This window comes from Pantherophis guttatus, chromosome 1, assembly GCF_059756535.1.
Source record: "Pantherophis guttatus breed Tessera chromosome 1, ASM5975653v1, whole genome shotgun sequence".
NCBI classification, from domain to species: Eukaryota; Metazoa; Chordata; class Lepidosauria; order Squamata; family Colubridae; genus Pantherophis; species Pantherophis guttatus.
The window spans coordinates 63,710,785-63,727,226 of record NC_142063.1 but is presented as its reverse complement, the minus strand read 5'-3'; the positions used below and the strand labels follow the sequence as shown (position 1 = coordinate 63,727,226).

The following is a 16,442-nucleotide window of genomic DNA, read 5'->3' as shown; positions in this document are numbered from 1 at the left end:
AGACGACATGAATAATATAAAGAATACTCCTTATACAAGTAGTTAGGGAAAAAAGCTAGTCATACGTTCTCATATGTACATCCTTAGCTAAACATCCAGTTTCTATTAGAGCTGGATGTTTAGCTAACACAACATTGATTTTTGAATCTGCCAAAATTTGATCAAGACAATTGAAGCAATGAAATTTCTCATGTTTTTTTTTTCATAATTGGTGCCTACTCTATGTTATTTCATATAACTTTTATAACTTTTAATGAAATTCTATCAATTTCTCCTGTTGAATTTTCTTATTCAAACTTTTGTGCTTGTTGTCCTTTAGTTAAAATATGTAGTAACACTAAGTATCAGATAATGGCTTTGCATCATTAAAAAACTGGTATTCTTTTTTCAAATTTTCTGGGCACTAAAATTATATGAATAACTAAATAAAGCTTTTTAAAGAAATATTAGTCAAGATTATATAGATAATTATTTTCTATCTATTTTTTCTTACAAACTTATTAGCATAGAATCAAATATTTTGCAAGGTATGCAAATGATAAGTATATAAACTACAGCTTCATAAAAATTCTTACAATGAAAGAAAATTAATAGCAGAAAATATTGTGAAAATATCATGTGGCTGCAATCTAATGAAACTGTGTTATTTATAAAAAATTATATTGCACCGTGCTATATAATTCTTTTATGCTCTTATCATTCAACAGCATTTTTTAAAAGTCAAGGATAAAGGAATAATATGTAACTGAAGTCTAAAGAACACTGTAACCTGCTTTGGGAAATTTTGAAAAGTATCATTTACAAGGGGAAACTTAACAAGAATTCTAAAATTTAGTTTTGTTTGCTTTTTAAAATACAATTTATGTGGATATGAGAATAAACATATTCTCACATGCTCACAAATAATGCATGTACATTTTTGTTTATCTTGCCCTTTGAAATTTACTTACAATATATTATACATATCATTTAATACCTTTTTTTAAAAAGGAAGCTTGGTTTCTGAATTTCTTTCCCATTCCTTACTGGCAATGCCCATATGCTTATGTATATACTTATGTACTTTGAGAAATAGAGAGCAGTTTATATATTCTCTATGGTGGGCTTTGTGACTGGGAGAGAAGGTGGTTTAAGAATGGAGCCATTGGCAAATTTAGAATTAGTGTCTCTCTCACGTGGATGCTTTGGGGAAAACATTTTCCTTTCCTTAACTTCTGACCTGATACGGCTTATTTTCAGACTTCATCTTTCGTTTGCCAGCTTCTTGCCTGACCTTACTCCCACATAGACCAGATTTGTCCTATTCTGTTCAGTTTTAAAAGAGTTATTCTGCTGATGGGCACAGTCCAAATTCTCTTTAATAATTTCTTTTTGTGTTCCATTGAGATACTGTATAAAATGCAAGATATTTAAGACACTTTATGAATTAAAACAAATGTAGAGTAATTGTGTGATTATTTATTTGTTAAATTAATCCTGGACTTTAAAACAATATGCTTAAGACTCTCCCACCTAGTTAGCCTAATTTTAGTCCATTTACGTTGATTGTATAGATGATGTAGTTAATTATATTGATGTGATTATCTGTCTTTCTCTCACACAAGCCCTGCATTTCAAAGAATGGGAAGCTCATCAAGTGTATTTTATCTTTGTTATAATTGTTGTAGTTATTATTTTCAATAGAATTAATTAGCAAGAGTTACTAGAAAGTGCATTGTTCAAGTCAGCATCTCAACTTTGTATTAAGGGAGGAGATTCCTTCTCTAATAACGTTGTTTATCTGTTCAAGCTAATTATTAAATATACCTGGAATAACAGCTATGAATTTGGCCATCTGAAATGGATTTTTCTTTTTGCTTTAATTTATATGCTGCCCTTCTCCGGAGACTCAGGGCGGCTTACAATGCGTTAAGCAATAGCCTTCATACTTTTGTATATTTATACAAAGTCAGTCTATTGCCCCCACAATCTGGGTCCTCATTTTACCTACCTTTGAAAGGATGGAAGGCTGAATCAACCTTGAGCCTGGTGAGATTTGAACTTGCAGTAATTGCAAGCAGCAGATGTTAATAACAGTGCTTTAATCCACTGTACAATCAGGCACAATTACCACAATTGTTTATATATATAAACGTGTGTGTGTGTGTGTGTGTGTAGGTCTTTGGTTATTTGGGTTTTCTCCCGCGTAGAATTGGAAGTGTCTTGGCGACGTTTTGACGAAGTCTCATTCGTCATCTTCAGGCTGGTGTTTTCAGCTTCGTGCTTCTAGGAGCAATGTGTGATCGCAGCTGTTTCTTCCTTTTAACTGCCAGTGGGGGTGTGAACTGATTGGGTGGGAGCTTGGCTGTGCTCTGATTGGATGGGGGTGTGTTCTGTTTAGGTAGGGGCTTGGTTGTGCTCGGGTTAGTCTGAGTTGCAGGGGGATTTGAGCTGGTGAGCTGCGTTGCTGTTGTTTGGCTTTGCGTTCGTGGTCGTGCCACATCTTCATGGTGGGTGTCAGTTTGCTTCATGTATGGATTGGAGGGGTTTAAAGTGGCTAATGATGCAGCTGTGGTCTGGCTTCTGGTTTGTGGTCGTACCTCATCGGTGTGGATTTGGGTTTGTTTTTTGCGTGGATGTGTGATGGTGACATCCTGTGTGGTTTTCGTGAGTATGGGTCTGGTGTCATTCTTAGTGTTAGGGACTCATTTGTCAATAAGGGCGGGTTTCCAAATGGCTGGTACGCGGGAGGCATCATCTCGTTTATTCATGCTGTGTGGGTGTTTTTCTATCTCGATTGCTTCTCTGATTATTCTGTTGTTAAAGTGTTCAGTTTTGGCGATAGTTCTGGTCTTTTTAAAGTCAATTTCATGTCCTGTGGCTCTAAGGTGCTGGACCAGGGAAGAAGTTGGTTCTTCTTTTCTGACTGAGTTCTTGTGTTCTTCAATGCGTGCACTTATTCTTCTGTTGGTTTGTCCGATGTATGTGGTGAGGCAGGTGGTGCATGGGATTTCATATACTCCTTGATTTTCTAACTCAATTTTGTCTTTGGGGTTTCTTAGGATGGTGGATATTTTTTGGTTTGTGCAGAATGCTGTCTTGATGTTGTGTTTATGGAGGATCTTGCTGATTCTGTCTGTGGTGCCTTTTATGTATGGTAGGAGGGCTTTGCCGTTTTCTTATTGTAAGTGATATAACAAAAAATACCTCATGAACTTCAGAAAGAGACTATTCCAGACAGTAAGTAGCACTAAAAAGATATGTAACAACAAAACAATCACATCCATCAAGACCTCTAATAAAAAAAAGCATATATTATTTTTTATAAAAACCAGAATTAAATAATTTTTTAAAATATTTTGAAATAGATTTATTTATATGTAATATGAAAGTGACTTGATGCAAAATTAACCAAGTGGTAGTCTTTAGTAAGCAAGATGACATCAAAACTGAACATTTAAATGGAGAGTGGTTACATTTCTCTTGTTAAAATGGTGGTGGTATTGTTCTTTTAAAAAGTACTAATCTTTAGTTCCAGTATATCCTTGATATTTATTTGATTTTTTTTTATTTTTATTTATTTTTATATGCCGCCCTTCTCCGGAGACTCAGGGCGGCTTACAATGCGTTAAGCAATAGCCTTCATACTTTTGTATATTTTATACAAAGTCAGCTTATTGCCCCCACAAACCGGGTCCTCATTTTACCCACCTTCGAAAGGATGGAAGGCTGAGTCGACCTTGAGCCTGGTGAAAATTGAACTCGCAGTAATTGCAGGCAGCTGGATGTTAAATGCTGCCTTAGTAGGAGGCATTAGCCTCCTACGCCACTCAGGCGTATTTATTCAACACTTTTTTGTGTTGAGATACCCAGTAGCATTTGATTGGGAGCTACAATTGTTCCTTACAAGATTAGCAGAAGTCTTCAGATGACAATGTGACCTTTATCAGTTCTTTTGCTAAGATGACAAACAGAAGAGGGAAGAGGAAACCTCCCACCAAGATTTTTGGGAGCAGGCAGTTTTCATCTTACTTAAATGCATGGTCTGGTTTCATCTTTCATTTGACTATCCAGGAACACGATGCTTTGCTGAAAACCAGCTAGAGGGGAAGAAAGGAAGTAGACACTACTGCTGAGACCTGTGGAGCAATAAGATTTACTTTTTTTTTTCCAGTAGTCTTTTTCTAGCTTTCTCTATCCACAAGGATATATTGAACTGGTTTCCCCTGTAGTTGATGCTCTTTTCTAACAGCCAGTTGACATTATATATTGGATTGTTTGAATATAGAATTTCAATTAACTAGACCAATATTGAAAACTATACAAAGTCATTGGTACTCCAGCATAGTTTTGCTTTTGTGTAAATAATTTTTTTCCAGCATTCACTTGATTTATTTCGCATTAGCCATGGAACAAAATAAATTTGTACAATCAGGTGCACATTTAAAAACAGAATTACAGAGTAGCCCACACTGGCAAGCAAGTCACATACTTCCAGCTGATTTCACTCGTAGGTCTTCATATGCCAAAGGACATCATTTAAATAGTGAATATTTTCAATGCCAATCCCTTTGTTGACTTTCTCTATATCAACTGCTGCCATCTTCATGACCCCAACGCATAGTGCATGTTGCTTTCCTTCCACCGTTATTGCCACAATCGTATCAGCAGCAGCAGGATAAAGTTTGGCTCCTGGAGACATCAGGCCAGGACACATGAAATTTGCTCCACTAAGTACAAATTTACTGGCTCCTTTGTCGATTGTTGATGTGGTAGAATGAAGGGACATTTATGTAGTAACCTCAGTGTGGGATAAAAGGGCCCTTCCCTTTGTCTGAAGAACAGCAGTTCACCATTTACTGTGAGAATTTCTATATGTTTATTACATCGTACTATCGTTTAACGGGGTCTTTCTTTGGCATAATTTGTTTTAGCCATGGTTCAATACCCGGGAATTGAATTATCAGTTGGTTCTTAATGCCTTTAATCACCAATGTTTTCAACTGGATGCAGTTTGATACATTCTCTTTTTCATCAAATTTCTTGAACATCCTGGGGCGACGAGGCGATGCTCCTTGTGAGGCTGGGCGGAGCGAGGGCTGGGGCTGGGGGGAGGGAGGACTTCTTGTGTAAATAAATTTTTATTTTCTTCTGAATTGGGCTTTAAAATTCAGACACCTACAACACCTAGAACCTCAGCTATCCTCTGAGAATTGGCTGGTGGCCTTCATGTGACTTGCCACCTTTTGAGAAAGCTATCAGGATGAATATCTCTAATTTCTACCATACGTAATCCTGGCATAATGGCTTTTCAAAATGATTTTGTATCACTATCATCCCAATAATTTTCTCTGATTGGATTTTTGCAAAGCCTTTTTAATTTTTGTCAGCGCTTTTCTCTTTACATATTAATTGACAGAACAATTAAAGTGATTACTTCTCTGTATTAATATTACATTTCTATTGCAGACAGCAGAGTGGTATTAGTTCAGCTGTGCCACTGTCCAGAATTTCAACTTAGATTAAAGCTTCAGAATTTCTTCTTGGATCAGTAGGTTGGTTGAAAGAAAGAAGACTTTAAGATTTTAAATTTTAACATTTTATTATAAGTCAAGGTGTCTCTTATTAAGGCTAATGTTTGTCTGAATTTAAAAGAACATTCCCAATTTCCTTCTATTTTTGCTTTAAAATGTTGTTGACCTGTATTGTCACAACTTTTCTATACTCCATGGCTAAAGGTTGCTTTTAGTTAATTAATGTTAGCTTATTGTGATGTCTGGATACTGTTCAATTATATTTCCCAGAATTCAACACCACTGGCCATGGTGATGAATCTGTTGAGAATCCTAGGTGGAGGACCATGGGTCTTTCCTTCATGATCCATGCTGAATGGTAGTCATATCATTCATTGTTGGTAGACACTGTTGGTAGGAATGGTAGGTGTGCCATTCACAACTACACTGTTGTCTTTCACGAATTGCTGGGCTTAATGATGCTGCATATATAAATCATATCAGCAGCTATTTCTTGTGCTGATTAACTATTCTGTAGATTTTTTTTAAAGGTTGATTGCTTCAAATATCTCAATTATTTTGAAGGGTAAGCAATAGCACATATTTTTAAACATTTTTTGTGTTTAAATGTATCCCACCTTATCTCTATCAAAAATATGTGTTCGGTTATTAAACATAAGAAACATGAACTAGCCTGTTTTCCATTTTGACTTATTTTTAATAATGTTTACAGAAACTAAGGCCAGAAAAAAATGTATACTACCTAGTTTGATCCTTTGTAGTTTGGTTAGGCAAAAGTTGAATCCTTGACTACAAATTAGATAGCAAACGAATTTTGCATAAGGCCCAAAACTGAAGTAATAATGATTTCTAAGATACCCAACTTTTCCCACTGCTCTTTTTAGAATAACAAAGGAACTAGGTCAGAAAAATTTAGGATATTTTAAAGTACGTACAGTATTATATTATTTCTCAGTACCTAATTTACAATTACAGAGCTCCATGAATATTGAAATGATTCAGCTTCCCATTATAAATGTATGTGGCAGTTTGGTTGTTGATCAGTTTATGAAGTTAATGCAAATGAAACTGTCTTCCTGTCAGCATTTGAAATATATAATGCAGTCATGTTGTATATTCAGGGACAGGCCATTGACAGTCAATTAACAAGTTTGATTGGTATGTCAACTCATTCTTTTGAATTGTTAATAGTATGTTAATAGCATTCATTTCTTTGTGCAGTCCCATTTGCAGCTTCACAGTTACAGCTATTTTTTAATAATTCTGAGTAACCTAAAATAGTGCCTTAATAATAGATTATTAAACACCTGTCTGGTGTAGTTTAGGAATTTTTTTCCTAGACTGGGAGTTTGCAATGTATTCCTTTGATATTCAAATCAACAAATGATAGCTTTTTTATTCAAAACGTAAGTTCTTTTGATGGTTAGCTTGTTAAGAAATATTCAGCTCCAGTCTGACCTGATCTGGTTTCCCATGGAAAAGATCTGATGCTGTTTGAAGGTTCATAAATGTAATGCCAATGACAATTTGTTGTTGACGTTTTGCTGCCTCAGCCTTCAGATGCTCCCATTTGATGATCTGCTTTAGCTTTGCCAAATAATGCTTGCAGGTAAATGATCTCCTGGATTATCAGATAGTTTCAAAGCAGAGTTCTCTTCTGTGGTGGGTAATCATGGTTTTTCAGGCTTGGAGGGCTAGTTTTAAAAGGCACATCAAACTTGACAGTTGAATCTCAAGGCAAGTAATGATGGGAGATGGGAGAATTGTGGGAATATTTTTTAGTGAATAACATATTACCAGGTGTTTTGAAGACCTTCAAAGAAGTATCAAATCAGTTCCCCAGAGCAGATTTATGTCCATCTTTTAAAAATATATGGAGTACACAGGTTAACTCACTATTTCCCGGGAAGTTGCTGAATTATTGACATAAATATGTTACATGCCAGTTTTATATAGTACATTTCATGTCAACAGCATTTACTCACTCACTGCTAATGAATTGCCTATAAAGAATCTTCATACTATAGTTAAAGGAAGACCGCAGTCAACTTCTTCTTTTGAATATATTTAGCAATTGAGTTATGGAATCAGAATGAGTAGTAGGTCAGAGTATAAAACAATGTTTTGCTACCCAATAGTATTTTAAAAAATTTGGGGGGGGAGGTTTTTTTTTAACATTTTAATCATTAAGATTTAATTTTTATTTAGCATGTCATTATGATCATCTAGACTCTGCATTTGTCCCTTAACTCCATTTCCTTTTTTTCCTTTCTCCATTTTTTTCAATGGAATACTGACGGGGCAGGGAGATTCCATAAATGGTCTCTATTCGTTCATTTTTTTTCTCATGCTGGCTGTGAAATTCTCGGAGTTGAAGTCCGCACATTTTAAATTGCCAAGTTTGAGAAACATTGATCTAGACCCTGCTTTTCTCCCTTAATCTTATTGTTATTCCTCCTCCATTCTTTTTGCTTTCCAACTCAATGTAATGTTGGAAGAAAAGATTACCTAGAGCAGGGGTCCCCAACCCCAGGTCTGCAGACCAGGACCAGATCAGCAAATGGTGGGTGAGCCCTTGGAGCTCAAGTGGCAGGTATGCACACAAAAGCATTTCCTTCCCACCCTGCTGCTGCCACCTTGGAGCTGGAAAGATTGGGGATCGGTGACCTAGAGGGCTCTCCATTAGTAGGACAACAAACCAAAAATTGAACATATTGAGAATATATTTGGTATGGTGGGTAAAGCCAGCAAAAATGGACTGGATCTGTTGTGGGCCTGCAATGAAAAATATTACAGCAAATATTTCTCTACTTCATTCCTATGAAAGAGGCAGTTAGAATGCTGTTGATTTTCATTCTAAGAACTGTCCTCATTCTGCGTCTTTTGAGCCAGAGCACAATATATGCAACCAGTGGTCACCATTCATTCATTCATATAGACACAACATACTATTTTATTACAGAACATTCTAGAAGCCATACCAAGAGCTTATAGCAGTATACAGAAAATCAGACCAACACTATTATTGATTTAAGTCTATAATGTGTGTTTAGTGCTATTGAATCATGTACCATAGGAAATGTTCCTAGACTAGGAAATAACAAAAAAATAAATGAATAAATTCTAAAATAACCCATAACCCTGCCAAGAAGACTACATGAATTTTTCTATACAGTTATCAAGAATCGAATTCAACTCAAAGGACTTTACTTAAATGTCTTCACTTCATATGAAGAAATGGGCTACAAATTATGCTACTGATACGGGGATTTAACACTTTACAGAATCATACTTAGAGGAAGCCAGATTTCTAGGTGGTAAGGTTCCCCTTGCACATATGTGCTAGTTGTTCCTGACTCTAGAGAGCAGTGCTCATCTCTGTTTCAAAGCCGAAGAGCCAGAGCTGTCTGAAAATGTCTCCATGGCCATGTAGCCGGCATGACTAAACACCAAAGGCGCACGGAATGCTGTTACCTTCCCACCAAAGGTGGTCCCTATTTTTCTACTTGCATTTTGTATGTGCTTTCGAACTGCTAGGTGGCAGAAGCTGGGACAAGTAACAGGAGCTCATCCCATTACGCGGCACTAGGGATTCGAACCGCTAAACTGCTGATCTTTCGATCGACAAGCTCAGTGTCTTAGCCACTGAGCCACCACATCCCAGTCTAGGTGGTATGAATCTTCAAAGTTTTGTTGATGATATATTGTTACCAAATACTTTTATCAGAATCCACATTTGCATCTAATATAACTGTGTACAGCAGGGGTGCCAAACTCGATTTAATTAAGGGTCACACCAGTGTTGTGTTTACTTCCAGGGGCCGGGATGAGTGTGACTGGGGTGGGCATGGCCAGATTGACATCACTCATTGAGGCTCCATTTTCAGCTGCGCCCCCTACTGCAGCCCTCTGCCAGTGAAAATGGAGCTCGGGGAGGCGCGTGTGGATCACCCAAGGTCTGTTTTTGGCCGTGCCTCCTGCAGCCCTCTGCCAGTGAAAATGGAGGTCCACAAGCTCCGTTTTCACTTGCAGAGGCACCATGGGCCAGTCCTTCATTGTTTCCAGGGTGACCCCATGGGCCAGATCTAAGTACCCTGTGGACCAGATCCGTCCCTCAGGCCTCGAGTTTGGTGTACAGTATATTAACGTAGCTTACAGTGATGCTAATTTTGAATTGCATTCACAACCTGAACATATCATTGGTTACACAATGATATTCTTCCTCTTTGTAACTAATATTGTCACTAAATAGGAAGAAGAAGTAGTATTGTGTGTGTCTGCCACCTTAAGTTATTTATAAAATAATAAAGGTGGGAAATAAATAAATAAACAAACCTTGCATCAAATAATAATAGTATTGCTGTGTTATATAATATGCTATTTATATATTATTTTTCATAATTACAAATCTTGAAATAGTTTACAACGAACAATGGCATTTGATTTAAAAAGTAGGGAGAAAATAAAACTGATGCTGAAAAACATGTTTATACTTCACTTGGTTCCCTGTTTGTAATACACTATATCTAAAGCAATTGGCTGAGAGTAATATATTCTGTATCAAACCATATATAGTTTACAACTGCGGCCTCCAGTCTCCTTGAATGCCAATTTTTAGCAAGTCACAGCCTTGAATGGAAGTGTCCATGGAAACAGGAGTGTAGAAATTTTTGGTCAGCTGTCCCTGGACATTATATTATTACAATACTGAAGTAATAGTTTAGTGTATGTTTCAAGAACTGGATGTGCTCTTAGAAGCATTTTTTTTCTGTTTAAGTGCCACGCTTACATGAGATTGTAAAAATGATATATATGTGTGTGTGTATAAGAAAGGCTGACAGAAATCATGGATAGATATGTAGGCCTCTCTTCAGAGAATAGATTATTCTGTATAAAAATATAATATACATTTTCCTACCTTGATCAACTATATATTATTTTCACTTATTCTTGGTATGAAACAGTGAAGAATTTCTTGTTTATATTTTTATAAACTTGTTTATATAGCTTCCGTCAGTATAACATAATAAAAGGGGGAAGAAGGAAAGGATATAAATTTCTAGTATTTGTTTTTCATCTAAAAATATTTTTGGAAATTCGTAAATTATAAATAACATTTTAGGCATACAAGAACAGAAATCATGTAAGCAGGCAAGTAGCAGTCCTGCTATATGACGGGTCATGTCAAATTTATTGTACCCAAATTCTTACATGAATGAATTTAAAGTACACAGATGAAGAACAATTAGTAATCATTAGGGAAGCTGGATCAGGAAAGAATGCAACCAATAGAAATGGTCCTCAATTAATGAAAGCAATAATGTCTTGATCTAAAGATGTTGCTGCTTCTTTTGGCCTCAGATATTTCTTTTTCATCCATAAAATCACATTTCCAACCTATGATTGCCATTATCGCCTTCTCTTTGCCATTTACTTTATCTTAAAATCCTGTTTAGTCATTACCTACAAATGCTGCCTTTACCCACTGTAATTAATCTTCCCTCAAATTATTCTGTTTTTGAGGTCTCCAGGACTATAGTCAATTATCCATTATGTCTTATCTGTTTATTTGTTGCCATTAGATATAAAACAAATAGTCCATTGTAGTAAATACTTGTGCCATCCTATTGCTTTCTTTTCCTTCAGTATATTTTGGGCCTTTTATAAAAGGTATGCCCCAGGATTTCTTTCCATTCAACTGTCAAATTTCATTTCTGTTTCCACCTAGTAGTTCTAACCTGTGCAGAGCCTTTGGTATTTATCTATTCTCATTTATATTAATAAGACCCTACAACTTAGAGTGTGCTGTGGATTTCATTAGTATGCTGCTAATCCTGTCTTGCATTGCATTAATGAAGATGTTAAGTAAAATAAGATTTACCGTCAATCCCTACGGCATCCTCCAAACTCCTCTCCCAAGTTAATGTAGAGGGATTTTTTTCATTTGAATATCTTGTATTTTCTTAGCTACTTTATTATATAAAAAAGTTATTTTCATCTTGAGTATGTCTAAATAGAGAAACACCTACATTCTTTCCAATTCTTTGGTGTAACTTTGTACGTAGTGCTGATTCTGAAAATAGCGTTCTAAGTTCTTTATCTCCTAATGGTTTTGATACAAACATCATATAGCCTGAATTTTTGATCTTCAGGTAATTTGTATATCTGTTTTACTTGCTAAGTCTAAGTTACTCACAGAAGAATCCTTACCTCTAAGGTCTCTCGGAACTGAGTAGCACATGAGTAAATTATTGAATTTACAGGTAATTTCTGCCCAATCACTTAAGGACCTTCAAGAGCTACTTCCAACTGAAAGTTACAACAGCCAACCCTTCTGCAGTCATGTGATCACATTTTGGCCGCTTGGCAGCTGGCCCACATTTACAGCTGTTTGCAGCATCCTGCAATCACATGACCTTGATTATCAGTATTTTTTGTCAAAAGTAAGTTATTTCGAGCAAAAAACAACCTTTGCCTAAAATAGGCTTGTTTAATATTAGACTGCTGTGTTCACTTAGCACATTTGCTTAAAAACCACTGCAAAAAGTTTGTTATATCAGGCCCAGTGACATGGTGATACCTCTTAATGACTTCCACAACTTAAGGCTGTTAACTCTGGGCTCAATGATGCTATTAAATTGAGGACTACATGTACAAAGTAATCTTAATTTATTTTTGAATGAGGAAACAGCATGAGGTCTTTTTGTCATGTTATATGTTTTAACATTTTTGTAATTATCTGACAGTGAAATAAAGAGTTTCAGTACATTCAGTACATTGTAGCCAAGCAACTACGGTATTATGCAAGCAAATATGTGCAATAGAACCTTGATAGCTTTTGAAATGTCTTTATTATGAAATTGACAAGAATACTAGTTAGTCTGCAACATATTTTTTGTTTGATTCTTTTCTTGTTGATAGTAAAAGGCAGAACCTATCTATTGCGTCAATATCTTCATTGCCAATTCTAAAACTATTGTACCTATTGTCATTAGTTTAGTCTTCTAAAGTGATACTACTCATTCTTAATTTTTTAAGAAAAAACTGCTTGTTTCAATAGTTTCTAAATCTGCCTGAACAAAGTAGAGCAGTAAGGTAAAATGCATTTGTATAATTTCTAAATTATTTTGCATAAATTAATTGTTGCAGGAAAAAGTTTCTGAAAACTTGATTTGCTCTAGAAAAAAGATGTATGTAACCAAATGCAATTTTACTATCGTTAGCTAAATACAAGGGACATAGGAAGAAAGAATTACCATATATTAAATTAAAGATTCACCACATTAAAACTGTAATCCCTTTAGAAAAGGTAATTTCTCTCTAACTTAATCAGCGAAAGTCTTTATTGCCTGAAGTTTAAATTGATTTAAACCTTCAATAAGGTCAGAGGTGCACATGGCTGACCAGAGGCAGCCAATTAACACATTGTCAGATGTGCTTATTTACCTTGATTGAACAAATGGTGGTTTATTTGACTTGGGGGAGCAAGAAAGGGTTGCACTGAATCTTTGTGAACTCTAACCTCTCAGAGGGCAGCAATCATTCAGATATCAATCCATTTAGAACAAAATCTATTGGGTATTGGCTCTTTACCTAGAAACAGGTGAATTACTACTTCTATGCATTACCTGGGTCACATATATTTGCCTTCATTCCTGAATATGTTTTGTCATTAAATTAAAAGAGAATCCCATGGTTCTATAGGCTGATAATGGTGAGTGCCTGAGGATTCTCAAATTAACATACCCATATTGCAATAATATGAGTGTTCTACCAAAAATTATTCTTATTGGCTCTTGGGTATCTTGATCCTTTCAGATATGTCCAAATCATAATATTGCTAACCAGAACACCTTTGCTTTTATTGACCCATTGTAAATAGTAAGCTTAAAAACAGTGCTTGTATAATCAGACATGCGTTGAATTGTAGTTTAGAGTAGAAAGACTATATAGTAATAAAACTGCTTACAAGACACTATTCATAAATATTGACTGTAGTCAATGGATTTATTTATATATAAATAATGAATTGATAAATAAATAAATAAAATATATAACTCTTCAGGCTTGAAACTTCTGGTTTAAAAAGGCTTTCTCCCCCAAATCTCTTAACTCTTTATGTACATATATTTATTCCTGCCCTTTAATCATATTCTTCATAATTTCTAAAGCAGTATTTTGAAGTTGTCACTGGTCTTCCATATAGGGATTAGCTTGAATTATGGATCCCTTGTTATTTCATCAACAATCCTTTTTCCTACCTCTTGAGTTCTTGGTTGAGTACATATGTTCAATATTGGGTTGAGATTTAGGGTAGAGAATGGTTCAAATGGCTGCTGTTACTAACGTAATATTAGTTAGCTGCAATTTAAGGAATGTTGCCATGCTGGGAGGTCAAGGTACTTGATTTTAGTTATTTGTAGCTGAATGTATGAAAGAAAAATTGCCTGGAAGAGTTCCATTGGAAAAGGGAAAAAAATTCAGAAAAACACTACTTCTAACTATAAGCTGAAAATAAAAATCCAAACTTGGCAGCCATATTAATGCATATTAAGAATGTGGCCTCTTCCTAGTAAATTTAGCATCTGAAAGTTTGAAAGTGTGCTGAATAGGGATCAAATGGAAATATAAAGCAACCCTTCACTTCTCCTTACCCTCTGCTATAGTTAGTAAGCAATATGATATCTCTTGTCATGCTTCTAATTTTCCTATAATGGAGTGTTTCAGGGACAAAACTATTCACACATGCTTCTCATTCACACATGCATCATGTTATTAAACATCAGAAGCATACTCCTGTTATAGAAATGAAATCTATTAGTTGTACTTCCATTATGATAGCAGTGAACTGTGAAATTTATGTGCATGAACAAAATATAATGCTAATATAAAGAAATTAAGCATCTTCAGGCTGATCTCCCTTTAAAAGAAAAAAAAAAATCCAGTCATACAGAACAGCACACAAGTCTGCTAGAGAGCTGTTCCCTGAAGATGGACTCCAGCATGAGTCCAAAAGCTTGGAAGACAAAACCTCAGGTCCAGGTGACTGACCCATATTGGATCCTACAGTCACTTATTGTGTCCATGTTTTACACCATATATGTGGCTCTTATGATTCTCACCTGCCTCCAGGGCCAGCTGATCTCTTGCATAAATGCAATATGATAGATGAAATTTTATTCTTTTCTCTTCATTGGATGTTTTCCTTTGCCAGATCAGGATTAATTAATTATCCTGATCCCAGAAACCTGTTGATCCCAATACAGGTGAGAAGCTCCTTCAAATAATGGTTCATGGAATCCCTATCCTAGATCAGGAATATGTGGCTGTCATACCATGCCCAGTTCACTATAGATGACCTTCTGAATACACAGGGGAAATGCTACTTAGACAAAGTAACACAAGGAATGTGGACAAAAGGAGACTCCCAAAACAATGTAAATGACCTGGAAATATGCACAGTACAACTAATTCTAAACAGGTCTCCATCACCATCACATTTTCCTAATGCTATCAAAGCTTACATGAAGGGAGAGGGAAGCAACAATTATCATATTTTTCAGAGTATAAGACTCACCGGAGTATAAGACACACCTTAGTTTTTAGGGAGGAAAATAGGAAAAAAAATTCTGCCTACCAGGTATTCATCTGGCTAAATTATTTAATTTAGTTTTAATTGTTTCTAACTTTTGTATTTATGTATTTTATTCTGTGCCTATTCACCGCCCTGAGTCCTTCGGGAGTAGGGCGGTATATAAATTTAATAAAACATAAAACAAACATAAAACATAGTCCTTAGCCTGGTCAGCTTCAGCACATTAGTTTGCTCGTGTTGTGGTCCGCCAGCAGCCTGCGGAGCTGGCAGCGGAGTCAGACAGTGAGGAGGCTGAGGAAGAACATGGGCCAGTCTTGGAGGCTGGGGAAGGCCCGGATGAGGGATCTTCGTCGGAGACAGAGATGGGACCAGGGCCATCTGGGAGTAATGTGTGGATTCCGGAGCCTCCAGAGGCTGACAGCAGAGAGGCAGAGGAACAGGAGGAGCCTGTTCCTAGTGCACACATGAGAAGAGCTGCCAGAAGGCAAGAACAGCTAAAGCAAAAAGGACGATTCGGAAGTAAGGCCAAGAATTAATTGGCCCCTCCCATAAGGCTTAAAGGCCAGCAATGGCTTTTGGGCTCTTTGTCGGAAAACAATGCTGATAGATTTGTTTCTTGTCTTGCTGCATTTATTTCTTGTCGGCATCTTCTTCTCCTGAACTTTTGCCAAGAAAAGCCTTTGGCAGATTGCCTAATTAGACCAAGGTTGGTGATAAGGCTGAAGAATTCTGTTATGAAGAATTTGTTTTGAATTAGTTTGGACTATGCTGAGAATGAGTTAATTCTCAGCTGTTCTAATAAAGTCTGTTTGTTTCGAACTAATTGCGTCTGATAATACCTACTTGGGTCTGGGTCACAACAGCTCACTTGTTTTGAGGTTGAGGCTGATTTGGGCTAAAAAAACAGCTTCTAAAGCACAGCTGATCGTCGGAGGGAGCAGCAATTAGAAAAGCAGGCAAAGCACGGAAGATCGCTTAGCTCACATTGGGGCTGAACAACAGCTTCAAAAGCACAGCTGATCATCGGAGGGAGTTCCAGTGGCTAAAGCAGGGAAAGTGCAGAAAGCGTAAGAGAAGGCAACAGCTGTTCCTAATAGCCATTTTGGGCACCACTCGTTGCATTTTCAGCCTCCAAATGTATCGTGTTTTCAGGTGGCGATCAGCGGCGATGTGCTTTGGTGATCCCCGCAGCCTTGAAGGGCTCTCAAATGGAACATTTGGAGACTGAAAATGTGACGTGCAGAGACCAAAAACACAAGCCATTGTCGGTGGCAATCTCTCCAGCCAGGAAGAGGATGTACGGAGGCTGAAGGGTGGGGACTGGTGGGTGGGCA

The 16,442-nt window shown here is 36.6% G+C and overlaps 1 protein-coding gene and 1 pseudogene across 1 annotated transcript in view; one reads left to right on the top strand and one right to left on the bottom strand.

Annotated features, from left to right (window-relative positions):
- The window catches only part of DPH6 (diphthamine biosynthesis 6), a 235,670-nt gene that overhangs the window by 144,303 nt on the left and 74,925 nt on the right, over positions 1 to 16,442 (top strand). The gene's annotated exons all lie outside the window — the stretch shown is intronic.
- Positions 4,348 to 5,049, bottom strand: LOC117665722 (malignant T-cell-amplified sequence 1-like; annotated as a pseudogene).